This window comes from Macaca mulatta, chromosome 5, assembly GCF_049350105.2.
Source record: "Macaca mulatta isolate MMU2019108-1 chromosome 5, T2T-MMU8v2.0, whole genome shotgun sequence".
In the NCBI taxonomy this organism is placed as follows: domain Eukaryota; kingdom Metazoa; phylum Chordata; class Mammalia; order Primates; family Cercopithecidae; genus Macaca; species Macaca mulatta.
The window spans coordinates 94,613,179-94,640,550 of record NC_133410.1 but is presented as its reverse complement, the minus strand read 5'-3'; positions in this window follow the sequence as shown (position 1 = coordinate 94,640,550).

Below are 27,372 nucleotides of genomic sequence, written 5' to 3'. Positions count from 1 at the left end.
CTCACCACCCCATATCCTCAACCTCCATGTCATCTCCTCCTAGGTACAAAGGGAAGGGAAGATTCCATATTTTATTTTGCAAATTAATTATATATATATATATATACATATTTTTATTTATATATATATATATATATATATATATTTTTTTTTTTTTTTTTTTTGAGACGGAGTCTTACTCTGTCGCCCAGGCTGGAGTGCAGTGGTGCGATCTTGGCTCACTGCGAGCTCCCCCTCCTGGGTTCACGCCATTCTCCTGCCTCAGCCTTCCGAGTAGCTGGGACTACAGGCGCCCACCACCACGCCAGGGTAATTTTTTGTATTTTTAGTAGAAACAGGTTTCACCTTGTTAGCCAGGATGGTCTCGATCTCCTGACCCCGTGATCCACCTGCCTTGGCTTCCCAAAGTGCTGGGATTACAGGCGTGAGCCACCGTAACTGGCCATAAAATAAAAATTTTAGGTAAATCAAGAAATAGAGCTTGTGAAGTGGTCACATATGCTGATTTCCTATGAAGTGTAAAGTTCAAGCAATATTTGGTTATTATACACACTTTTTAAAACTTTTGGCCCAAATGTTTAAATATTCAGTGAAGCAAGTGGCTCTGGACCCTGAAGCTAATGTTTCTAGCATGGTGGTTGAGGACAGGATGAGAAGAAAGGGATTTCCTGACTATAACTGAGCTACTCCGGGGAATTTCTAATCCAGAGTTCCTTCTTGGAAACAAAAGAACACATCTAGTCTTTAGATTTTTCCCTGGTATGCAATTTTAGGGCTTCGGTGAAAATGAATTTAATGAAAATATGTGTGTATATATACATATTACATATATACGTGTATATACATATTACATATATGTACATATTACATAGAGAGAGAGAGAGAGAGAGAGAAACAGAGTCTGGCTCTGTCCCCAGGCTGGAGTGCCGTAGTAGGATATTGGCTCACTGCAACCTCTGCCTCCCAGGTTCAAGAGATTCTCCCTCCTCAGCCTCCTGAGTAGCTGGGATTACAGGCAAGTGCCACCACTCCCAGCTAATTTTTGTATTTTTAGTAGAGATGGGGTTTCACCATGTTGGCCAGAATGGTCTTGATCTCCTGACCTTGTGATCTGCCTGCCTCAGCCTCCCAAAGTGCTGGGATTACAGGCCTCAATCACCATGCCTGGCCATGAATTATATTTATTATTGTAGTAAAATCCAATTAGAACTTGACCCCTGGTAAAATAACATTATATGTTTCTTTTTAATTGTTTTTGCAGACAAAGGACATAATGTCTCCCTAAATAAATTAGAGAAATATGCTTATCAAAAGAGTAAACTAGTGTGATTCCTTAAAAAAAGGAGTTTCATAGAAGGTTTTACTTATTATTTGTTATACTTTAGCATATATTTGCAAGCAGATTATGGGGAAAGGAAGAGTTATGTTGGGTGACCGTGCTTAAGAATAATTGTCCTATATTATTTTTACTACCCTTTGTTCCCATGAAGGACATGTTATTGCATCATTACATGATGAGCGCCTGAATATTCAGTTCAATGTAGGAGTTCTCCAGAATCTCATATAACATCATATTGCCCTTCTTTTCGGATTCTAAGTCCTATTTGTTTTCTGTTATGTTTCTGATACAGGGTTCATGATAAAAGTTACATTCTTCTATAATTGCTGAAGAGAAAAATGCCATTAATAAATATATTTATAGAGCAATAAAAATAGACTCAAGTAAGAATAAAGTTATTTTTACTGCTCTTCCATATTTGAAGTAATATTTAATATTAATCTATAGCATAATAAATAAGAAATAAGAGGAAAACTACATATAGGTATTTTTAAAAATAAAACATTAAAAGTGTATTAATATTTTAAGATAATTGGATGTGTAAGAGATTTTTTTATTTCTTACAATAGTAAAAACCTCATATTAAAAATCTATGTTTAATTACTCTGTTAAAGTATATTACAAATCAGAAACTTAGCATTCTTATTTCATTAATTTTGTTTAAAACATTCAGAGAGAAAATGTATAGGCACAGCAGACAGCCAAATAACTTCTAATTTGTAACAAGTGAGACAAACCTTTTCCAAGGAAATATAGTTTCAAAATTGAATATCTTATTTTAGTTAATTTTTTCCATTAAAATGGAAATTAGTAGCAATTGTCAGCCATCAAGCCAATATTTCAACTTAATCTGAAAGTGTCACTTTCTGAGAGTAGAATATCAAGGCAGTAGCAGAGTGGACTGGGAACTTTCTATTAGATTAGTCATCAAGTCAGAGATTGAAGAGATCATTTATTTCTTCCAAAAGAAATGATATCTCTCTAGTGAAAATACAATTCATAAATTAGCATCTACCCACAGTAATCAGATACTTTTAGTATGAAAAGTCATCAGATTCTTGGCCTTAGTCAAATTGCTAAGAAGTTAAATATGAAATCTAACCTTAATGTCTAAACACATGCAGACATTATTGCTTTTGTAGAAAATACTTCTATTCCAGGCAGAAATAATAGACCTGAAATGTGACCAAATCCATTACCTGACTCCTCTCAGCAGATGGTCAGGAATGCAGAGGTAAAGGCAGGCAATTGCAGAACTATTAGTCTCTCAACATGGCTGGATAGACATCAAATAGATTACATCCCAAGCTAAGCAAATCTATGACACTTCAATCGGTGCTATTCTCAGTAGCTGTGCAAAAGCTGTTTGATGATGATATGCCAACTTTTAGCTTATTTTGTATGACTATAATTTGCACAAAACAAGTATGATATTGTGCTGAAAACAACACATCTACGTGGTAGATCTAAATTTCTGAGGTTGGACTGAGATTTCTTTTCATTCCTGTTATTGATCTAATGCCAGCCTTCCTGAGTTTCAAGTTTATTTTCTGCCAATATGTTGCCAAATATCAGGCAGGTTAAGAAGATGATATTTTTCCAATGTTAAGCTTCACAGAAAATAAGATTCTATAAAAGCCTCAAATAACAGTATTACAATTTATAATATACTTTTTACACAAGAGAAGTAGTGTTCATTCAAATTAAAAGAACCTGTCTAAATTTGATAAGAGAAAATGATTTTCAATGGAATGTCTTATAAACTCTTGAATGTGTTTGAGTATATTGCAGCTATTCATTAACAATAGCAAAAGTTAAAAGATATTGATTTGCTTTTACAAGTAAGAGTTTATTTTCTTTTACTTGGCTTCATAGGCAATGAACTTATGGTCAACTTTGTGCTGTTAAGGATTTGGAAAGAAAAGAACTTTTGAGTGCCCTTTTCTCACCCCTCACTCTTTCTGCCTCCACTTCTTAATTTGAATAAGAGCCTCTTCTGCTTGAGTGTTAGATACAAGTGTTTGTGTTTTTATGATATGCTATTAAAACATTCTTATTTATCAATTTATTCACTCAAAAATCTGTTTTTGTTATTGGGCAACTGTTCTGTGACAGGAAATGCCCTGCTTATCTGTAAGGTTTATTTTAGAAGGTGCTACAGGATCAGCACCGGCTACCTAATTTGCAAGTGCAGTGCAAACTGAAAACATGAGGTCCATTGAACAAAAATTATTGAGATTTTTTAAGAACATGAACCAAGGCTAGGGCAATTGTACATACCCATCAAGCCAGGCCTGCAGATGATTTTAGCATTGAGCTTTCTTCAGTGTGAAAAAAATTTCATGATTTATGTCTGCTTAGAATTTTTTTAAAACTATGGAATAACAGCAAAGGACAACCACATCCTTTACTAATAGTGTGTATGTTTATATTTATGTATACATCATTTATTTAATTCAGAAGCAAATGTTTCCAGGAAGGGTCAGTGATGCTTTTGTGTAATGCCATTATACAAAATTGTCTTTTTTTTTTTTGCTTACAGAACTAAATGCTTCAGAGATAAAGAAGCACAAATGGTGGTCTGTATAATTTGATTCTAGGGTTCATTCCACATTAAGAATGATATCTTTCTCTGATATGAATAAATTAGCTGATTAAACAAACAACCTACCTACAAAACCTGTGGTATTGAGCGTGGAAGTACTGTCAACTATAAACACACCATAGAAAGATCTTTGCTTCCAGAAACAAATCAAAGTCAGAATAAAGTGAATTTAAACTGTATTTGTTGATCAACAAATATTTAATTAAGTCCCTCCAACGTATCAGGCATTCTTCTAGGTGCTGGGAATACGGGTGGGACCAAAACAGACAAAGATTTCTGTCCTCATGGAGCTCAAAATCTAACAATGGATAGCACAAAAAATAATCATGAAGCTGACACCCATGTGTAAATTTGTAATCTTTCTTTACTACTTATTTTATGAGAGAGCACTGAATCCTAACCACTAGATCACCAGGGAAACTACTAATTTTAAAAGAAGGTTTTCTTAGCAGGCAAACACTGGGAATCTCTATTTATTCATTTATTCATTCAACAAAAACAAGTTCTGGATCTTAAAATTTAGAATTTACTTTGTAATTATACAGTTGTGATAGTAAATTGTATTATTACTGTAAGAAAAGTAACTTTGACCGCATCCTAGGGCTTATCTCACAGTTCTGCCTTATCTCACAGTTCTGCCTTATCTCACAGTTCTGTCTTATCAATGCCTTCAAGAGGTTTAATTGTCCCATCCAGGGATTGCCAATATGTGACAGTTACAACACTATTTTTCTTTCCTTTGTCCCTGATAAAGGACACTAATGGATTTGATCTCCTTTACCCTCTGAAATTAAAGATAGCCTGGCAAAAATCTGCTAAGGTTAACCCTTCAGCCTTCTACAATAAATCCTATAATTGGCTAATAAGGTAAAACCAAATTGTCATTTTTTTGCTAAGCCTAGAATTCAAAGCCCACAGTTGATCTCTGAATGGTAGGCATAATATTTAGGAAGAATGATAAATTTATGAACAAACTGTATTACTGAAGGTAACCTAACTACTATAAATAACAGTTCTAAAATCTTCTTGGCTTAATAAAATGCAGATTAATTTTTTATTCACTTCATAAGCAGCTTGCCAGAGGACTGGGGGTGTGTGACAGGGCTCTACTCCATGCAGTTACTCAGGGAAACAGTTTTTTTTTTGTTTTTTTGGTTTTTTGGTTTTTTCCCAAGGTCACCATTCCCTGTGGCCTTGAAGTCTTCCACTGAATCTCCCTTCAAGAGCTATGGGAATGGGGAAAGAAGAGTATAAAAACTGGCAAGAGAGCTTTTTAAGTTTCAGGCCTGTAGGTGGCATATTTTATTTTTGCCTGCATTCCATTGGTCAGAACTCAATCATATGCTCATGCTTCCCAATGCAAGGAATGCTAAGAAATACAATTTGTCTATGTGCCCAAGAAAGAAATGAAATGAGATTTGAGGAATACATGGCATGACTCTACCACATCATCAGCCTCAAGCAGAGGTAAGATTATGATATATTATGTCAATGTGAACTTCATTTACTACCAATAAATAATTTTTAGCTTATAGCACCCAGTCAGTTAATAATACATTGAATTCAGCATTAATAACAGTATTGAAAGGAGTTAGCCAGCGTGCTTTAGGCAAACAGTAAAGGAAGGGCCCCTGGAGAACTTTCAACCCACCTCAAAAGTACTTATACCAGGTGTTTTATGCAGATAAGAGAACTTGCACAAAGGGCTTGACTAAACATGCCCCAAGTGGAAAATTCAGTTCCTTAACACGTGCGCAGGAAGAGAAATGTATCCATATGGAGTAGCTCAGTCTAAGGACCCATGTGCACACTTGAAGGGTGGGGTGGAGCCACCAGGAACTCACACCGTAAGCCTGGGTATTGAATTATAAAGGGGACAACTGGTAACCTGCTTTTCAGTTCCCCTCCCTTTGCTGAGTTTTCCTTTCACTTAATAAATTCTACTCCACCCATTCTCTGGGGTCTGCATGCCTAATTCTTTCTGGTCATGAGATAAGAACTTGGACCTAGCTTAACTAAGGAGTAGAAATCCTGCATTATTTTGGTGGCCCATATGGAGATACCTGGAGGGTGAGTAAATACAGACCCCAAACCTTTCACTTTCGTCCCTGAGCCTTTTCATCCTCAACCTTTTTTCTGAAGCTGGCCAAGGCCCTCAGACTTTTCTATGAATTTTTCCTCCCTTTCTTCATGGTTGAAAACGGCCCTATCTCTTCTTTCATAATGTTAAAAGTGTTGCTGCAAACTGCAGAGATATTACTAGGTAGAATGAGCATTTGGCCCAGTCACCAGATATGCAATTCAGAAAAATGTGATTTCTGTCTGTTCCTAAAGGCATCCCCCACCCACACCCCAACATCCATGGGTATGCATGCAGGACAGACAGGTGAGCAGTGGCTCCCCACCCCCCAGGTGGGGTGCATGGCCATCTCTGCCACATGCATATGCTGCATCCAATGACCACATGGGGCAGGAATGAGACACAGCCACTACTCATCCCCAGGGTTGTCTTGGGGGCCAAAGGCTCCATGCAGCCAGCTGGCCAGTTTTTCCTGCTCACCATCCCCTCCCACCATGTGCCCATAGAGGCTTTCCTTCCCTGGCCGAGCCAAGAAGAGAATAAAACAATTAAGAGTTTCTCTACCTGTTGGAGGATCCCATTTGCATAAAGCAAGAGGCTTTTTCCCCCCAGGCATCTTCCCCACACTTAAGCTGTTTTTCTGTTTTGTTTTGTTTTGTTTTGTTTTCCTCTTTTCTCCACTATACCAGGAGTTAGCACATAGCCCTGTGAATACAGGGAGCTTTTCTATGAGAGAGATTTTTGTTTTGTTTTGTTTTGTTTTGTTTTTCCTACTTTAACACTCTGCTTATTATAGGAAAGCAATGGAGGAGTGACCCCATGGGCTGCTGGCTGCAAATTTGGTGAAAGCCATCTGTGACATAATCTAAATTAATTTGTCTACCCCCTAAGGCACCCTTTTGTCCCAAACTCAATTCCAGGCTTTGGGTTGAAACTGTAGGAGGGAAAACTGGATCTAAGGGATGCAGAGGCAGGCAATAACAGAAGATGGGGGCACAAAGCAGGTGAGCATGACTAATTCCTACTGGTGAGGTCCTCCCATTTCGTGGATGAAGGTTATACTTGCATCCATGGCATAGACAAGATCTAGGAACTCAAAGGTTACTGACAGCAGGGAAGAGGCACTGCATGGGCAAATATGGATAATTCCAATCCCTTAGGCCTCACTGTTAACATGGGTGAAAGCTGTGTTTCATCCATGGGAAGCACCCTACTGTGTTCACCAGGACTTGGGGATATAAAATGGAAGAAAGAAGGGGGACGCCTCTTGTTCTCTCCCTCACATACTCTGGGTATTTGCTAGGAAGATAAAGGAACTAGGGATTCCATGTTCCCCTCTTTCTAGATGGGTAACCAATCACCTTCAGTTTGTATTTTTCTCAAATACCTCATGAACCCCTTGGACTCCTTTGGATAAAACACCTTTTTTCTCCTCGTTTTCCTTCTGCAGATGAGTAATTGTGTCTCTGCACCACAGGACACTCCTCCTCAGTTGCATACCCATATTGGGAAAAGTTAATTTCTTTAAACCTTAAACTACTTGGCTTAAAATTGAACTCAGGGGAAGGGAATGCAGAAGCCTGACATGCCAGCAAAAGTGTAAAAGTTCTTACCAGTCAGACTTCTGGTCTCCCTCTCCCTGTGCAAATCAGTTGAATGAATAATATAATCACTGTTTATATCCTTTGTAAAATTTTAATTAATGAAATAAAGGATTTATGAGGCTAGTCTTAAGCTGTGGTGAATCTATTATACTTGTGCTAAGAATTTGTCTTTCTCTATCTTTCTATCAGAAAGAGGAGTACCTTAGGATAGAATGTATCCCTAGAAACTAATAAGCCCTCTATTCAAGCCAGCCCAGCAAACTGGTCAGTAACAAACTTTGCTGCAGGTCTCCATCTTGTTTTACGTCTTTGGGAGCATAACCTGTAACAACATGGCAGTACTTTGTTTTGGTCTCTACCATTTTACAATGGTGACCTGGGTTCAATTCTGGCTTACAGAATGAGTACTTTTTGGTTAATATCTGTGTTACTTTTGTCATTTGCTGATTCTCTTCCCCTGCATGAACAACTTATAGCTTCCTTTCTTAAATCTTCCTTCCTCTGAACTACCTTTAAAGATTCTGGATTTTGGAAAAGCTGCTTACCACCTCTTTGAAAGTACCTTGTACACTTGCTGTTAAGTCATAGACTTAGCTGAGACTTGTTGGTTTCACCTGTGAGGTTACTTTTGATAAAGCTCAAAAGCCAGAAATATTGGCCATGTGGCATGGCTAAGGTTGAATAACAATGAATTTGAAAGGATTTTCTTAAACAGCACTCAACCTAATTAAAACTTGGTGTCTAAGCTATACATATATTTAAAAGGTCTTTATATTGTTCTCTTCTTGGATCTTGTTTTTCTGGAAAAGGTTTTTTTTTTTTTTTTTCCCCAGTCAACAGAATTACTTTTCTTCATTTTGTCTTGCCACTTTTAATACGTGCATGAGAGGCCTTAAGATAACATCTGATAGCCTGGGACTCCTTGGGACAGAGAAGGTGCCACAGACCCCATTTTGGGAAAAAATTTGTTTCCTTGATGGAACCCCAGGAATTAAAAGTGGATAGATCCCTCTCAAAATCTGCTTTTGTCTTCCAACTATGTTTGTTTGTAGGGCCCTGGAAACGGCCTGCTTACCCAACCCTGCTTCTTGAAGGGCCCCACCCTGAAGCTAATAATCCAATTAGGAGATTGGCAAATAAATAATCTTACAACTATTGGATCTTCTTATGTCTGCCTGTGTAATCATATATGTTATACATGTGATGGTTATTTTTAAAGGATCTCTAATTTATTGGCCTAAAAAATGTACTTAGATCAAATATTTTTGAAGGAAAAATAAAAGCTGTAAAGCCTTTTAGTTCACGTGACTTTGATCTTTGAAAAATAAAAACAGTTTTAAAGATAATTGGGAAAATACAAATATTTTCACAATGTAAATATGTCGTCTAAATTATGTGGGTCACATACTAGGTTTGCTAAATGTTTCAAGGTTATAAACTGCTTCTTTGGCTTTTGAGAACTATTTGACCTGCCTGCTTTACAATTTGGTAAGGTCTGGGGACATATAGAATTAACCACACCCTTAAATATGCTGGAAAGAGTTGGACCTTACCTGAATCTAGTGCATAATTAAAATAACTTACCAGGTTTTACACTAAAATTAAAAATTGCTAAGGGTTGCCATTATAACATGTAATTGAGACTACTGAAAATAGATTTACATGCAAAGTGTGTAAGGAAAGTAAAATCTGTATTTTGGTAAAAGATTACAAGAGGACATGTAAATGTGGATTTTTGCCTAGCTTAGAGGGTTAAAAGATTCTTTTAAATTAAATAAGATAAAGCCAAAGACTTAAACAAGTGGTGGAAGGTTTGCAAAACTTAATCTTGCAAAAGAAACTGTGTGTGAACATAATAACTAAATTCAAAAGGGTATTAGTTTTTCTGTAAACTCAGCATTGAAATATAAGTGCAGCAAGGTGTTTTTTAAGATACTGATCTGCTCTTTAACAGAAATTTATAAAGGGTTATATAATGTTTCTAAGAATCTCACTTCATGGTCAAACTGGTTATAATTGGATAGAATTATCCATAAAGTTTCATTTAAAATTTTTTGTTTGAGACAGAGTCTTGTTATGTTGCCTGGGCTGGAGTTGCAGGCATGATCTTGGCTTACTGCAACCTCCACCTCCCAGGTTCAAGTGATTCTCCTGCCTCAGCTTTCCTGAAAAAAAAAAAAAAAATGCGGTTGACCTTAATAGTAGACTAATCCAAGGTTGAAATTGGATTTTCTCTCTCTTGAACAGGAGTTTCATGTAATGTTAAAGACAGATTGTTTGGAAAGCTAAGCCTTCTCTCTTAATTAGTAAAGGTTTTTACCTTATTTTAAAGTTTTCGAGTCATCATTTTGGCCAAATAAATAGCTTTTAGTAATCTGGAATTCTATTTCATAATATCAAGTGTTTAGAATTTTTAACCTGTTTAATAGGCTTCCCCAAATCAAACTTCAGCTTCAAAAATTGTCTTTTCTGATCCCTGGCTTTTGGATGCTACAGAGGGTCCCTGGAGTGTCCAAAAGAGAGATAAACAGGATTATCTGACATGTTTATTTACATGAGATTGTCAAAATAATGTTTAATCTCTAAAATTATATGGAATTTCTAAAACTCTAATGTCTCAGTATACACTACCAATTATAATTAAGGTTATGTTAAGTTATTGTAAACCACAGAAATAATCATGTTTTTGGCTGTGACTACCCTGAATATTCTGTCATTCACAGATAATTGTCTTCCTTTGATCTTTTTCAGAAGATGATTTATAATTAGCTATGGACTTTGACAGGTACTCTTAAATGCAGGTTTCTGATATTTTTGAAGATCATGACATTGGAATAGAGGGCAATGTACAGGAATCATGAAGAGCTGAAATGTTCATGAATATCAAGCAGAACAAGAGTTAATGGAATGGTCTGAACTAATAGAAAACTGAAGTAATCTTTTTAACTTTTTCCTCAAAATGTTGCTGATCCTTTTTCTTTCAAAGTTAAGGAAATTTATTTTAAGTTATTTATAGTCTAATAATTAAGTCATATACTGTGAACAAGATTTGGAGCATATTTGTTTCTCTCTGCCTGGCTTCTCCAGAATTTGGAAATTATTTGTGAGTATTCTTAGCTTATGTCAATACAATTATTTGTATCAGTGCAATAAGAATCCATTTTCTTTTGCAACAAGACACAGTTGGAGAAACTCATTGTTTTAGCAAGGCTTTCACTGGAAGAATGTGCCTCCCTTCAAGGAATCAAGCTTGACATGCAGAGCCAATAAAAGTCCCTTGATAAAATTGGCCTCATACCGTGTCTACAGAGTTCCTGTACAGGGTTCCTAACCTGTGGTGAGTAAAGAATGTCACTTTCTAACAGGCCCAGGAGCCCCTTGTTTTTGGGACCTCAAGAAAAGAGGAATTTATCAAACTCATGGGTATTTGAAGATACAAACCTGTGGCTGGGCTCAGATTCAAAATGTCTTATCTGGGATTTCTTGTGGAACAGATTTCTATCAATGCCAATTTAAAAGCTTATGTAAAACAATAATTATCTTTGCCTCACTTTATGAAAATAATCAGGCCAATATAAGACTAAAGCTTATTTTGCAAATGACTCAGTCCCATCATGATTTGTATTTGACAAAAAAGATGACTGGAGAGGGGAAAATTATGTTTCAAAACATATCACATACTTATTCAATTATAATCTCATTAGTTGTTTTTAATTTTTTGCCTACATTTTAGACTATCCCTGCTTATTCCTGTGAATCAACCAGCAACCTCTGGCTGCAACTCGGAAGAAACAAAAGGGTTGGGTAATGTGAAAATCTGGATCAATATTTTAATACTGACCAATTATCCTGCAAATCCTGCGAGGTAATGAGAGTGAGTGTGGGCCCATAACCCAGAGGTTTCTTTGTTTGGGAAAAGAAGGCCAAGGGGGCTAACCAAAGTCAAAACCCATGCACCCAAATGTTAACAGGCATAACTATAGCCACCAGTTATCTGGGTGTGTTCACAGTCTTGGGATTTTTGAGCTGTTCTTATCCCCTTGTTTTGTTTTGACATATGTCTTCTAATAAGCCAAATTGTTTCTTCTCACTTAAACTTCAAATGGTGATGCAAATGGGAACATACATAGACATGCCATCCTTCTGGAGACACTGAAACCGACCTCAGGAGGAGCCCTAACTGCTACTTTCCTAAAACAGTGCCCTGGTGTTGGTGGTAAGCATAGCTGCATTCCTAAAACAGTGCCCACTGTCAGCAGGAAGGAGTTAAGAGTGGTCATTGTCCACTTTCCCCAACAGCAGTTGGGGTCTCTACTTCTGAGGGGGGAATTAAAGGGATTAGCCAGCTTGCTTTAAGGCAGACAGTAAGGGAAGGGTCCCTGGAGAATATCTGACCCAGCTATAAGTGCTTACACCAGATGTTTTGTGCAGATAAGAGAACTTGCACAGGGGGCTTGCCTGCATGTGCCCACAGTGGAAAATTCTATTCCTTAACACATGCGCAGTAAGGGGAATAAATCAATATAGAGTGACTCAGTCTAAGGGGCACATGTGCACTGGAAAGGTTGGTGGACTCACCAGGAATTCATGCCTTAAGCCTGGCTATTGAACTGTGAAGGGGGCAACCAGCAAACTGCTTTTCAGGACCTCTCTCTTTGCTGAGAGTTTTCCATTTGCTTAATAAATCCTACTCCACCCACTTTCTGTGGTTCACATGACTGATTATTCCTGGTCATGAGATAAGAACTTGGACCTAGCTGAACTAAGGAGAAAAAATCCTGCATCAGTATTTCTAAATATTGCTAAATCTGTATAAGACTGTCCACTGTTATACAGATACTATTATTGTTTGTATTAATAATTAGAAATTATTAGAAAATTGCTATTAGAAAATTTTGGCTTGCAGTTTTATTAGTTATGACACTTATGGTATAAAGAGTATACATGTTTATTTTTGTTGTATTTTTCTATATGAGTTCTCTGAAGTTTATACCTTCTATAAACCGAGGACTAACTTCTAAGGAAGCTAGTCTATATAGTTCTATATAGACTATAGTCTGTATAGTTCTAGCTCAACTTCGGTCTCCAAATTTAATTACAATGGGGATACTTGCTTGATATACTATTTCTAGGACTAGTCAGGACTATCAAAACAGTCAACAGACTTCTGGATACTCCAAAATATCATATCTCAACTTTCTCAAAAATTCCACCAAATTTTTCAGAATCAACAACATGGTATTCAGTAACAGTAAATTTCAGGGTCAGATGATCCCCATGAATGGGCTTCAGAAGATTCTAGTGGAAATAAATGACCTACATCTAAAAACCAAACAATAACAGCAAAAACTCTGCGTTTGACATCCCATGGAGAAAAAAAGATGTTTTCAAGCTCAAAGGAATCCTAGAGATAGTAAAGTGTAGATGTACATTCTGGAATTCACAGACCACATTTGGTCTTTCCGACTCACAATTTAATATCAGGAAGGAGGCCTGGAGAGGGCCAAATTCTATTGACTGATGTCCAGTCCCTAGAAAACATTTGTTGATCAATAGTTTTGCTGCTCTGCTCATTAGGTCTAGCTGTTAGAGAATAAGAAATTGATTAAAATTGCTGGGCAAGAATGTGAAAAATGATTGGCTTACTGTGAGATACAAGAGAAAAAGATCAGCAGGTGGCAGTGTGTGTGAAAGCTGTTTTCTAAATAAAATAGAAACCATTTCTAAGGCTACTCCCAAGAGAAAAGTAGCTGATGAAAATCATACATTCCAACACAATGGGCCTGGGGAATAATATTTTTAGATTTAAAACTTTGTTTATTTTTTTCCATTTGCAGTGGAAAAAATCTTGTTTTAAGGAATACATTAAGAGGCCCTAAACCACATTTTCAATTAAGTGGTTTAGAAGACTAGTAGGGAGGCAAAATGTACCAATTTCAGAAACTAATTTTATTCAGTCTCAAAATTTCATTATGATAATACTTTATTATATACTCTGAAATTAAATTTAAAAAGGAAACTCTTTATTAAAAGAGAAATAAAAGAAATCTTACATATACTCACAAATATTTCATTTCCTGATAAAATACACAATTAATAAAATTTGTTTTATTTTTTAGCCAAATAATTTTTCTTTAATTTACATTTATGAAAAGTAGCAACCCCCTACAGCTGACCCAATTCTCTCATTTTAAAGAGAAAAAACAGAATTGAAATGTTCTCTCAAATCACAAAATGAAGTAATACAACTGAAACTCTAGAATGTGAATCCACAGTTCTAATTACTGAAAATACTAAGCTCAAATGAGATTTTTTAAAAGTGTTGCTTTGTGTCTATTGCCAGCAGATGATGGCTGCTAATTATAATTTTACATATTTTAATTTACACATTATTTGCATTCAATTATATTTCAGATACAAACTAAATTCAAGCATACAATGTAAAATAAATATTTTCATTAAATCTTCTCCAGTAGAATTTTAAATATAATTGTCTAGACACCTCTGAAAATATGCAACAGATAATTTTATCACAAGAAAAGTGTGACAATTTAATAGTAAAGAGCAAGGCTCTTTTACCCACTTCTCAGAATTCAGAGCTATGAATTCTGGTGGGACTCAGTATAGCTATAAGCTATAATCAGGGTTAAAGGAGAAAATCAATACAACAGTTCCTAAAATTAGGGAGACAAATAGTAATCTTATAAAATAAACAACAATAAACAATCTCTGGAACACAGATGTGAATTATCTGTCAAGCACACAACACATTTTCAGGATAAAATTGTGCAGAATACAATAGTAAAACACAATTTCCTCTGGGGTGGTAGCGTAAATGAGAACTACAAAGAATTGACAATTTAGCTTGAGCAAATCTGAATCGTATTCAAATGCATTTCTTCTGTTTATAAAAACACGTTCTTTACCATTAAGGAGCTCATAGTCTAGTTGGGAGACTAATGTATTTGAAATAGTAATGGATGTTTTCTTCCTTTTCTAGTGTTTCTAACTCTCCCCTCCATTTGTGTAATAATATGATCTTGTAACATACAAGCTTCAAGGAAGATTTATTGCTGTAGAGTATGTAAATGCTTTCAAAAGCCTAGCCTGTGAGGAAACTCAGGGAAAAGAAATCCAATGAGTTAGAGTTAAATTTCCTGCCTTCAAGACAGAATATAAATTCCCTAGGTTTCAAAGAGGGAAACTTGACTGAACAGGAAGGGAGGAAGCAGTTGGGGTTGGCAGGGATGAAAGATATGTAGAGCTTAACATGGGGTAACCAGATCTCCAGGGGTTCTGCTGGGAGGAGTCGTATCAACCTCCTTGCCTCCAGCCACCTTGCCTCCAGCTCAGGTTCAATTTAGATCACCCTATTCTACAATACGTCTGATAGACTCACTGGGTAGCTGCCTATCATTGTGAGGGCTGTGGACTCCACAATTCTGGGAAGTTACTATTCAAATAAATTACAATATGAACGCCACTCCCTGAGGTTTGTCACTACACACAACAACTCTGCTAGTCTCATGGGTGCTAATGTAGCCCTTGAAGATTGCCCAGTTTCTATCCATGGCACATTGCCTATGGTTAAAAATCATGTTATGTGTCCTTTCAGGTGGCATCTAGTGAGTTTTTTCTTTGTTGGCAACCAGAAACACCTCATCCTTTGACCATGTACCAGGTCGTCTGTGCCCTAAAACTTTATTGACTACTTGAGCCATCATCCAATTTAATTTGAATTCAACATTCAAAGACACATACAGCTGTACAATTTTGTAATGCTGTTATAGAATTAAGAAAAAGATGGATAAAAATGCATAGGAAGGAACTTTACCTTGTGTTACTGATAAGAGATTAGGAGAATTTTTAAGACAAATTGTGGAAAGATCAGGGAAATTTTAAAAAGAATTGTCATCTGAATTGAATTTTCAATTTTGATAAAGTTTCACAGCTTGCCAGCATTCAATTCTGTAATTAACAATTGTTATAACCTTTTTATGTGTCAAGCATTGTTCTAAATGTTTTGGAAAAGAATAGTATGAAATAATAACATGGCCTTAAAGAGAAGGGGACAAGTAGTAATTAAAAGTGCAATCTCTGGGGCTGGGTTACCTAGATTTGTATTGTGGCATTCACTTCTTAATAGCTCTGAAATATTAGGCAAGTTTCATGTCCTCTGTGTGCCTTAGTTTTCTCATTCATAAAATCTAACTACATAAGACATATAAAAAACATGCAAATCAAACTTGTAATGACGAAAGCTATCATGTCTAGGATGAAAAACGCATCCAATAAGATAAACAATGAATTGGGCTTTGCAGAATGATACGGTTTCACTGTGTCCCCACCCAAATCTCATCTTGAATTGTAGCTCCCATAATTCCTATGTGTTTTGGAAGGAAACCAGTAGGACATAATTGAATCACAGGGGCAGTTCCCCCATACTTTTCTCCTGGAACCGAATAAGTCTCATGAGACCTGCTGGTTTTAAAAGAGGTTTCCCCTTTTGCTTGGGTCTCTAATTCTCTCTTGCCCACCACCATGTAAGACATGCTTTATCTTCTTCCATGATTCTGAGGCCTCCCCAACCACATGGGACTGTAAGTCCATTAAACCTCTTTTCTTTACTTTTTATAAATTATCCAGTCTCAAATATGTCTTTATCAGCAGTGTGAAAATGGACTAATACAGTAAATTGGTACTAGTAGAGTGAGTCACTGCTGTAAAGATACTCAAAAATGTGGACACCACTGTGGAACTGGGTAATATGTGGAGGTTGGAACAGTTTGGAGGACTCAGAAGAAGAAAGGAAAATGTGAGAAAGTTTGGAACTTCCTAGAGAATTGTTGAATGGCTTTGACAAAAATGCTGATAGTGAAATGAAAAATAAGGTCCAGGCTAAGGTGGTCTCAGATGAAGATGAGAAACTTGTTGGGAACTGTAGCAAAGGTGACTTTTGCTATGTTTTAGCAAAGAGACTGGCAGCATTTTGTCCCTGCCCTAGAGATTTGTGGAACTTTGACTGTGAGAAAGATGATTTAAGGTATCTGGTGGAAGAAATTTCTAAGCAACAAGGCATTCAAGAGGTGACTTCGGTGTTGTTAAAAGCATTCAGTTTTAAAAGGGAAATAGAACACAAAAGTTCAGAAAATTTTCAGCCCAATGATGCAATAGAAAAGAAAAGCCTACTTTTTCTGAAGAGAAATTTAAGCCACCTGCAGAAATTTGCATAAGTCACAAGCCAAATGCTAATTGCCAAGCCAATGGGGAAAATGTCTCCAGGGTATGTCAGAGACCTTTGCAGCAGCCCCTCCCATCACAGGCCCAGAGGCCTAGGAGGAAAATATTATTTTGTGGGCCAGGCCCAGGGTCCCCATTCTGTGAGCAGCCTAAGGACTTGGTGCCCTGCTTCCCAGCTGCTCTATCCATGGCTAAAAGGAGCCAAGGTATAGCTCAGGCTGTAGTTTCAGAAGGTGCAAGGCCCAGCTTCCATGTGGTGCTGAGCCTTTGGGTGCATGGAAGTCAAGAATTGAGGTTTGGGAACTTCCACCTAGATTTCAGAGGATGTATGGAAATGCCTGAATGCCCAGGTAGAATTTTGCTGCAGGGGTGTGATCCTTAAGGAGAACCTCTGCTAGGGTAGTGCAGAAGGGAAATGTGGTGTTGGAGCCTCCACAGAGAGTCGTTACTGGGCCACTGCTGAGTGGAGTTGTGAGAAGAAGGTCACTGTTCTCCAGACCCCAGAATGGTAGATCCACTGACACCTTGCAATGTGCACCTGGAAAAGCTGCAGACAATGCCATCCATGAAAGCCAGGAGGGGGGTATACTCTGCAAAGTCACAGGGACGATCTGCCCAAGGCCGTGGGAGCCTACCATTTGCATCAGCATGACCTGGATGTGAGACATGCCGCCAAAGGAGATCATTTTGGAGCTTTAAGATTTGACTGCCTTGCTGGATTTTGGACTTGCATGGGGCCTTTCACTCTGTTTTGGCCAATTTCTCCCATTTGGAATGGGTATATTTATCCAATGCCTGTACCTCCATTGTATCTAGGAAGTAACTAACTTGCTTTTGATTTTACAGGCTCATAGGCAGAAGGGACTTGCCTTGTCTCAGATGAGACTGTGGACTGTGGACTTTTGAGTGAATGCTGAAATGAATTAAGACTTTGGGGGACTGTTGAGAGGCATGATTTGTTTTGAAATGTGAGGACATGATATTTGTGGGGATGGGGGCAGGGGCAGAATAATATGGTTTGGCTGTGTCCACACCCAAATCTCCTCTTGAATTGTACTCCCATAATTCCCATGTGTTGTGGGTGGGACTCAGTGAGAGATAATTAAATCATGGGGACGGTTTCCCCCATACTGTTCTCATGGTAGTCAATAAGTCTCACAAGATCTGATCTGCTTTTGTTTCTGTCTCATTCTTTCTTACCACCTCCATGTAAGAAATACCTTTCACTATTATTGTGAGGCTTCCCCAGCCACATGCAACTGTGAGTCCATTAAACATATTTTTCTCCCCATCTCACATATGTCTTTATCAGCAGCATGAAAATGGACTAATACACCAACATAAAGAAATTTAAAAAGCAATCCAGAGTATGAATGAAAAATTTTCTGGAGAGATATCATAGAGAAAAACCAATCAGATCTTTTGGAAATAAAAGACACACTTAGGGAAATACAAAATGCAACAGAAAGTTTCAGCAATAAACTAGAATAAGTAGAAGAAAGAATTTTGGAAGTCAAACACAAGGCTTTTGAATTAACCAAATGAGACAAAGATAAAGAAAGAGAGAATCAAAAGAAATGAACAGAGTCTCCAAGAAATATAAGATTATGTAAGACGGTCAAACCTAAGAGTAATTGGTGTTCCTGAGGGAGAAGAGTCGTCTAAAAGTTTGGAAAACATATTTGTGGAAATAATTGAAGAAAACTTCCCTGGCCTTGCTAGAGATCTACATATCCAAATACAAGTTCAAAGAATGCCTGGGAAATTCAATGCAAAAAGATAATCACTAAGGCAGATGGTCATCAGGCTATCCAAAGTCAACATGAAGGAAAAAATTTTAAGAGATGTAAGACAAAAGCATCAGATAACCTATATAGGAAAACCTATCAGACTAATAGCAGATTTCTCAGCAGAAACATTACAGACAAGAAGGAATTTGGGTCCTATCTTTAGCCTCCTCAGATAAAATAATTATCAGGCAAGAATTTTGTATCCAGCAAAACTAAGTTTTATAAATGAAGGAAAGATAAATTCTTTTTCGGACAAACAAATGCTGAGGGAATTTGCCACTATCAAACCAGCACTATAAGAAATGCTAAAAGGAGTTCTAAAATCTTGAAACAAAAGCTCCAAATCTAGTAAAATACACCAAAATAGAAGCTCCTTAAAGCATAAATCTCACAGGTCCTTTAAAACAATATTACAATGAAAATAACATCAGAGTATCTAAGTAACAACTATTAAGATAACTAGAATGGTACCTCACATTTCAACATTAATGTAGAATGTAAATGACCTAAAAGCTTCACTTAAAAGATGCAAAATGGCAGAATGAATAAAAACCACCAACCAATATCTGCTGTCTTCAGGAGACACACTTAACACTAAGGACTGAAATAAACTCAAGATAAAGGGGTGAAAAAAGATACTCCATGCAAATGAAAATCAAAAGCAAGCAGGAATAGCTATTCTTATATTAAACAAAAGAGACTTTAAAGCAACCATAGTAAAAAAAGACAAAGAAGGACATTGTATTATGACAAAAAGACTAGTCTATCCTAAGTTTATATGCAACTAACACTGGAGATCCAAGGTTTATTAAACAATTACTACTAAACCTGAGAAATGTGATAGATGGCAACACAATAATAGTGGGGTTCTTCAATACTCCACTGATAGCACTAGACAGATCATCACGACAGAATATCAACAAGGAAACAACGGACTTAAACTATACCTTAGAACAAATGGGATTAACAGGTATTTACAGAATGTTTTACCCAACAACAATAGAATATACATTCTTCTCATCAGTACATGAAACATTCTGCAAGATAGTTTATATAATAGGCCACAAAACAAGTCTCAATAAATTTAAGAAAGTCAAAATCCTATCAAGTATCTTCCCGGACAGTGGAATAAAACCAGAAATCAACTCCAAAAGAAATCCTTAAAACTATACAAATACATGGAAATTAAATAATCTCCTCTTAAATATTTGAGTTAACAATGAAACCAAGATGGAAATTAGAAAATTCTTTGGAATGAATAACAGTGACACAACTTATTAAAATCTCTGGACTACAGCAAAAGCAGTGCTAAGAGGAGAGTTAATAGTGTTAAATGTCTACATCGAAAAATCTGAAAACTCACAGATTGACTATCTAATTTCACCTCAATGAACTAGAAAAACAAGAACAAACCAAATCTAAACCCAGCAGAAGAAAAGAAATAACAAAGATCAGAGCAAAACTAACTGAAATTGATACATATATACAAAAGATAAATGAAACAAAAAGTTGGTTCTTTGAAAGAATAAACAAAATTGATAGATGATTAATGAGATTAGCCAAGAAAAGTAGATCAATATAAGCTCAATTAGAAATGACACTTGAGACATTACAACTGACACCACAGAGATACTAAAGATCATTCAAAGCTACTATGAATATCTCTACATGCACAAACTAGAAAATGTAGAGGACATGGATAAGTTCCTGGAAATATACAATCCTCCTAGATTAAATTAGAAAGAAATAGAAACTCTGAACAGACCAATGACAAGCAGTGAGATCAAATCCATATTTAAAACTTGTCAGCAAAATTGCCAATCATATGGATTCACAGCTGAATTCTATCAGACATTCAAAGAATAATTGGTACTGGCTGGGTATGGTGGTTCATGCCTGTAATCTCAGCACTTTGGGAGGCCAAGGCAGGCCAATCACCTGAGGTTGGGAGTTCGAGACCAGCCTGACCAACATGGAGAAACCCTGTCTCTACTAAAAATACAAAAAATTAGCTGGGTGTGGTGGTGCATGCCTGTAATCCCAGCTACTTGGGAGGCTGAAGCAAGAGAATCGCTTGAACCCAGGAGGCGGAGGTTGCAGTGAACCGAGATGGTGCCATTGCACTCCAGCCTGGACAACAAGAGTGAAATTCTGTATCAAAAAAAAAAAAAAAAAAAAAAGAAGAAGAAGAAGAGGAATTGATACCAATCCTACTGAAATTATTCCAAAAGATTGAGAAAGAGGAAATCCTCCCTAAATCATTATATGAAGCCAATATTACCCCAATACCAAAACAAAGAATGGACATAACAGAAAAAGAAAACTGCAGATCAATATCCCTGATGAACATAAATGCAAAAATCCTAAGAAAATATTAGCTAACCAAATTCAACAGCAAACTAAAAAGATAATACATTGTGATCAAACAGGTTTCATCCCAGGGATGAAGAGATAGTTTAATATATGCAAGTCAATAAATGTGATACATCACATAAACAGAATTAAAACCAACCATAAGATCATCTCAATAGACACATAAAAAGCATTTGATAAAATGCAGGATCTCTTTATGATGTAAAACCCTCAACAAAATAAGCATAGAATGGACTTACTTCAAAGTAATAATAGCTATATATGACTAACCCACAGCCAACATCATGCCAAATGGGGGAAAATTGAAAGCATTACTCATGAGAACTAGAACATGACAAGGATGCCCACTTTCACCACTTGTATTCAATGTAGTACTGGAAGCCTTAATCAGAGAAATCAGACAAGAGAAAGAAATAAAGCACATCCAAACTGGAAAAGAGGGAGTCAAACTGTCACTGTTCATAAATGATATGATTATATACCTAGAAAACCCTAAAGAGTCATCAAAAAAGCGCCTAGATTTGATAAACTAATTCATTAGTTTCAGGATGCAAAAATCAATGTTCACAAATTAATAGCACTGCTATACACCAACAACAACCAAATTGAGAATCAATAAATAATTCAATCCCTTTTACAACAGCTGCAAAAAACAACAACAAAAAAAAACCAAAACAAACAAACAAAAAACTTAGGAATGCATTTACCCAATGAGATGAAAAATCTCTACAAGGACTGCTGAAAGAAATCACAGAGGACACAAACAACACATCTCATGCCCATGCTTAGAAAGAATCAATATGTGAAAATGACCATTCTGCCAAATGCAATCTAAAAATTCAATGCAATTTCCATCAAAATGCCACCATCATTCTTCACAGAACTAGAAAAAACAATCCTAAAACTCATATGGAAACTAAAAAGAGCTTGCATAGCCAAAATAATGCTAAGCAAAAACAACAGATATGGAGACATCACTCTATCTGACTTCAAATTATACTCCAAGGCTATAGTTACCAAAACAGCTTGCTACTGGTATAAAAATAGGCATATGGATAAATGGAATAGAATATAGAACTCAGAATTAATGCTAAATACTTATAGCCAACAGATATTTGACAAAGCATACAAAAACATAAAGTGGGGAAAAACACCCTATTCAATAAATGGTTCTGGGATAACTGGAAAGCCACATGTAGAATAATAAAACTGGATCTTCATCTCTCATCTCATGCAAAAATCAACTCAAGATGAATCAAAGACTTATACCTAAGACATGAAACCATACAAATCCTACATGATAACATCAGAAAGGCTCTTCTGGATATTGGCTTAGGCAAATAATTCATGGCTAAGACCCCACAACCATATTCACAAAAAGAAAAATAAATAAACAGGACCTAATTTAACTAAAAAGCATTTTCACAGCAAATAAAATAATCGGTAGTGTAAGCAGACAACCCACAGAGTGAGAGAAAATATTCACTTTCTATGCATCAGACAAAGGGTTAGAATGCAGCATCTACAAGGAACTCATCAGCAAGAAAAAAACAAATAATCCCATCAAAAGTGGGAAAATGAGTAGATTGCAAAAATTTTCTCCCATTCTCTAGGTTGCCTGTTCACTCTGATGGTAGTTTCTTTTGCTGTGCAGAAGCTCTTTAGTTTAATTAGATCCCATTTGTCAATTTTGGCTTTTGCTGCCATTACTTTTGGTGTTTTAGATATGAAGTCTTTGCCCATGCCTATGTCCTGAATGGTACTACCTAGGTTTTCCTCTAGGGTTTTTATGGTAAAAGGGCTAATATCCAGAACCTACAAAGAACTCAAACAAATTTACAAGAAAAAAACAAACAACCCCATCAAAAAATGGGCAAAGGATATGAACAGACATTTCTCAAAAGAAGACATTCATACTGCCAACAGACACATGAAAAAATGCTCATCATCACTGGCCATCAGAGAAATGCAAATCAAAACCACAATGAGATACCATCTCACACCAGTTAGAATGGCAATCATTGAAAAGTCAGGAAACAACAGGTGCTGGAGAGGATGTGGAGAAATAGGAACACTTTTACACTGTTGGTGGGATTGTAAACTAGTTCAACCATTATGGAAAACAGTATGGCGATTCCTCAAGGATCTAGAACTAGATGTACCATATGACCCAGCCATCCCATTACTGGGTATATACCCAAAGGATTATAAATCATGCTGCTATAAAGACACATGCACACGTATGTTTATTGCGGCACTATTCACAATAGCAAAGACTTGGAATCAACCCAAATGTCCATCAGTGACAGACTGGATTAAGAAAATGTGGCACATATACACCATGGAATACTATGCAGCCATAAAAAAGGATGAGTTTGTGTCCTTTGTAGGGACATGGATGCAGCTGGAAACCATCATTCTTAGCAAACTATCACAAGAACAGAAAACCAAACACCGCATGTTCTCACTCATAGGTGGGAACTGAACGAGATCACTTGGACTCGGGAAGGGGAACATCACACACCGGGGCCTATCATGGGGAGGGGGGAGGGGGGAGGGATTGCACTGGGAGTTATACCTGATGTAAATGACGAGTTGATGGGTGCTGACGAGTTGATGGGTGCAGCACAGCAACATGGCACAAGTATACATATGTAACAAACCTGCACGTTATGCACATGTACCCTAGAACTGAAAGTATAATAATAATAAAAAATAAATTTAAAAAAAAGTGAGAAAATGACTTCAATAGAGATTTCTCAAAAGAAGATATGCAAACAGCCATCAAACATACAAAAAATGTTCAACTCATCATCCGGGAAATGCAAATTAAAACCGTAATGAGATACCACCTTACTCCTGAAAGAATGGCCATAATGAAAAAGTCAAGAAAACAACAGATGTTGGCATGGATGTTGTGAAAAGGGAATGGAATGCTTTGACACTGCTGGTGGGAATATAAGTTAGAACAACCACTAAGGAAAACAGTATGGAGATTCCTTAAAGAATTAAAAGTAGAACTACCGTGTGATCCAGTAATCCCACCACTGGGTATCTCCCAAAAGGAAAATAAGTCATTATGAGGAAATAGATACATGCACACATATGTTTATAGCACCACAATGAGCAACTGCAAAAAGATGGAACTAACCTAAGTGCCCATTGACCAGTGAGTGGATAAAGAAAATGTGGTATATATAAAACATAGAATACTACTCAGCCATAAAAAGGGATGAAATAATGTCTTTTGCAGCAACATAAATGGAGCTACAGGCCATTATTCTAAGTGAAGTAATTCAGAAATGGAAAACCAAATATCATACGTTCTCATGTGTAAGTGGGAGCTAAACTTTGAGCACACACATGCATAAGAAAGATAATAATGGATGTTGGGGACTATGGGGGAAAGGCTGGGAGGGAGCGAGAGACAAAAGACTACGTATTGGGTACAGTGTACACCGTTCGGGTGACAGGTGCACTAAAATCGCAGAAAATAACCACTAAAGAACATATCCATGTAACCAAAAGCCACCTGTACCCCCAAAAACTATTGAAAATTATGACAATGAATAAAAATGAAAAAAATAAAATAAAGTACCACCACACACCTTTTACAATAATTAAAATTAAAAACATTGGACATATCAAAGGTTAGCAAGACGAAATGCAACTAGAATCCTCATACCCTGTTGGTGGGAATGTAAAATGTTACAATCACTTTGGGAAACAGTTTTGCAATCTCTTAAAAAATTAAATACACATCTACCATATGACTCACCCTTCCTTTTCCTTGGTATTTACTCCCCCCAAAAAATAAAAGCTCACATCCATACAAAGACTTGAACACAAAATTTTCAAAAAAGCTTTATTTGTATGAGCCCCAAACTGGAGCTGACTCAAATATCCCTAAACAAGTGAATGAATAAGCAAATTTTAGTGCATTTAAATATTGGACTACTACTCAGCAATAAAAAGATATGAACTACCGATACATGCAACAACGTGAATGAATCTCAGAATAACTATGCCGAGTGAAAGACGCCGGAAGAGAAAAGAGTACACTCTATATGATTCCACTTACATAAAATTTTAGAAAATGCCAACTAATTTACAGTGAGGGAAAACAGATTAGTGGTTGGGTACAAGCCGGGCAGGGGAGGAGGCAGGCATGACAAAGGGGCATGAAGAAACCTTTGGTGGGTAACACATATGTTCATTATATTGATTGTGTTGATGGTATCCCAGTGTATACCTACGCCAACATGTAACAAATGATGCACTTTACATATGTGTAGTTTATGACATGTCAATTGTACCGCAATAAAGCTATTTTTAAAAATAAGAATTTATAGCAGGTCAAACACCATTCTTGTTAAAATATACAACCTGATCATGATGGCTTAGAAAGGCAGGGTAGACAGGAGGCGGAGCTTGCAGTTAGCTGAGATCCGGCCACTGCGCTCCAGCCTGGGCGACGGAGCGAGACTCCGTCTCAAAAAAAAAAAAAGAAAGAAAGAAAGAAAGAAAGGCAGGGTAGAGACAGACTTATGTTTCATAGGGAACCTAAGTACGAGAATTTTTCTACATTTACAAGAGAGAGACCCTTAATCATTTTACATATATGACAACAATATAAGGAGACACACAAATATGTAAAATTTACTTTTTGAATCACCTGGCAGTTAGACAGGTAAAATAATGCTCGGTTAAGCATACCGGGTCTTCATTAAGTACAAAGATTTATTCATTTTTCTCATATTAGCTCACTAAAAATTAAACACAAGCTACTGGTTCTGGCCTGTCATTCATCCTGCTGCTATTATGGGAGTTCTCAGCAGCCGGGGCCACAGAGGGCAAAGATGCCAATAATTTACACATCATATTAAGCATGTGATGACAGAATTGCTTGGCAACTTTAATTTTTATTCCAAATATATTCCAAAGGTGTAGGATAGAAAAAGAAAATGCACTTAATGTGTTCCACAGGGAAATATACATTACAGAGCATTCAGGAAATTCCCCAGTTTAAAATAAATACGTAACAGGAGGAGACTAAAAATTGTAATGGTATTACTTTTAAGGAATAGAACTAAGAGGTGAGGAATGAAGAGGAAAGAAAGATTTATTTTTTGGCATTTTTTTTTGTATATTCTTGGAAGTTGTTGTCATGTGCAGAAGTTACATTTTTATGAGAAAACTAAATAAAAATTTTAAGATGCAGCACAACTCTATCACTGAAATGCTTGTCCCAGGTCAATCTTCAGGAATGAATCTGCTAGTAGGGCTCCTCTCTTCAGATCAAAATAATTATATGTAGATAGATAGACATCACTATCTATGTCTATATATAGGTGTATAGCAATATATAATCTATATATAGACAAATATATAGTAATTATATAGACATATATAGTGATACACACATGCACACACAGATATATATACACACACACATATACATACACAGATATATATATATATGCTACTGTGTCCACCTATTCTATTTGACATAATAAACTGGTGCATTACTTGCAATGATCATTGCAGAATGGTGGCTGACAACCCTGTGACAATCCTCTACCCCCCAAACCCCCATTGTCCACAGGCCATAATAGATTGTAGAAACATGGGTTGATCCAATATATTGGTTTTTTCATCTGTAACTTGAGAAATATATTTATTTTTATATAGTTGTGGCTAATTTACATTCACTTGGCATCTTTTTAAAATATTTATCGTATACAGCGTTAATGTTAACTGCTTTCCGTAATGAAACAAAATGTGCACTGTTAGCAATCTTCAGGACTGTCATTGAAAGATACTTTCCTTTGTCATTTAGTAATTTAGTAACTTTTCATCCTCTTTTTAAAAGCCTCCAAAATGTCAGCAGACATCCATTATCAGATTAGATACCTCTTACTTTCAATTATTTAGCTATACCAAAGGAAGAATGGTATAAACATTTTTGTATATCTCCTGATAAATTCTAGTGGAGAAAAAAAAAGAAACTACTTAATTAGACTCTTAGTTTACCCTAGTGCAAGCACCACAGGAAAAGCAGTACCTGTGTTTAAGTTAGTCATCTTGTTTTTAAAAAAGAAAGGGAAAGAACGTGAAAGATATATGTCTAAATTATTCTTTACAAACCTGTACACATCAAATTTTATATGTAACAAAGTTATAATCTTTACGGTATCTGTAAACTCTCTTTAATAGCAATATATTAACTTTATCTACACGGTCATCAAAAAGACCCTTAGAATACAAATTAAAATGGTCAATGGCTAAAGTCCTGAGAGCCATTATTATACCAAATCTATTACCAATTATTCTGACATATC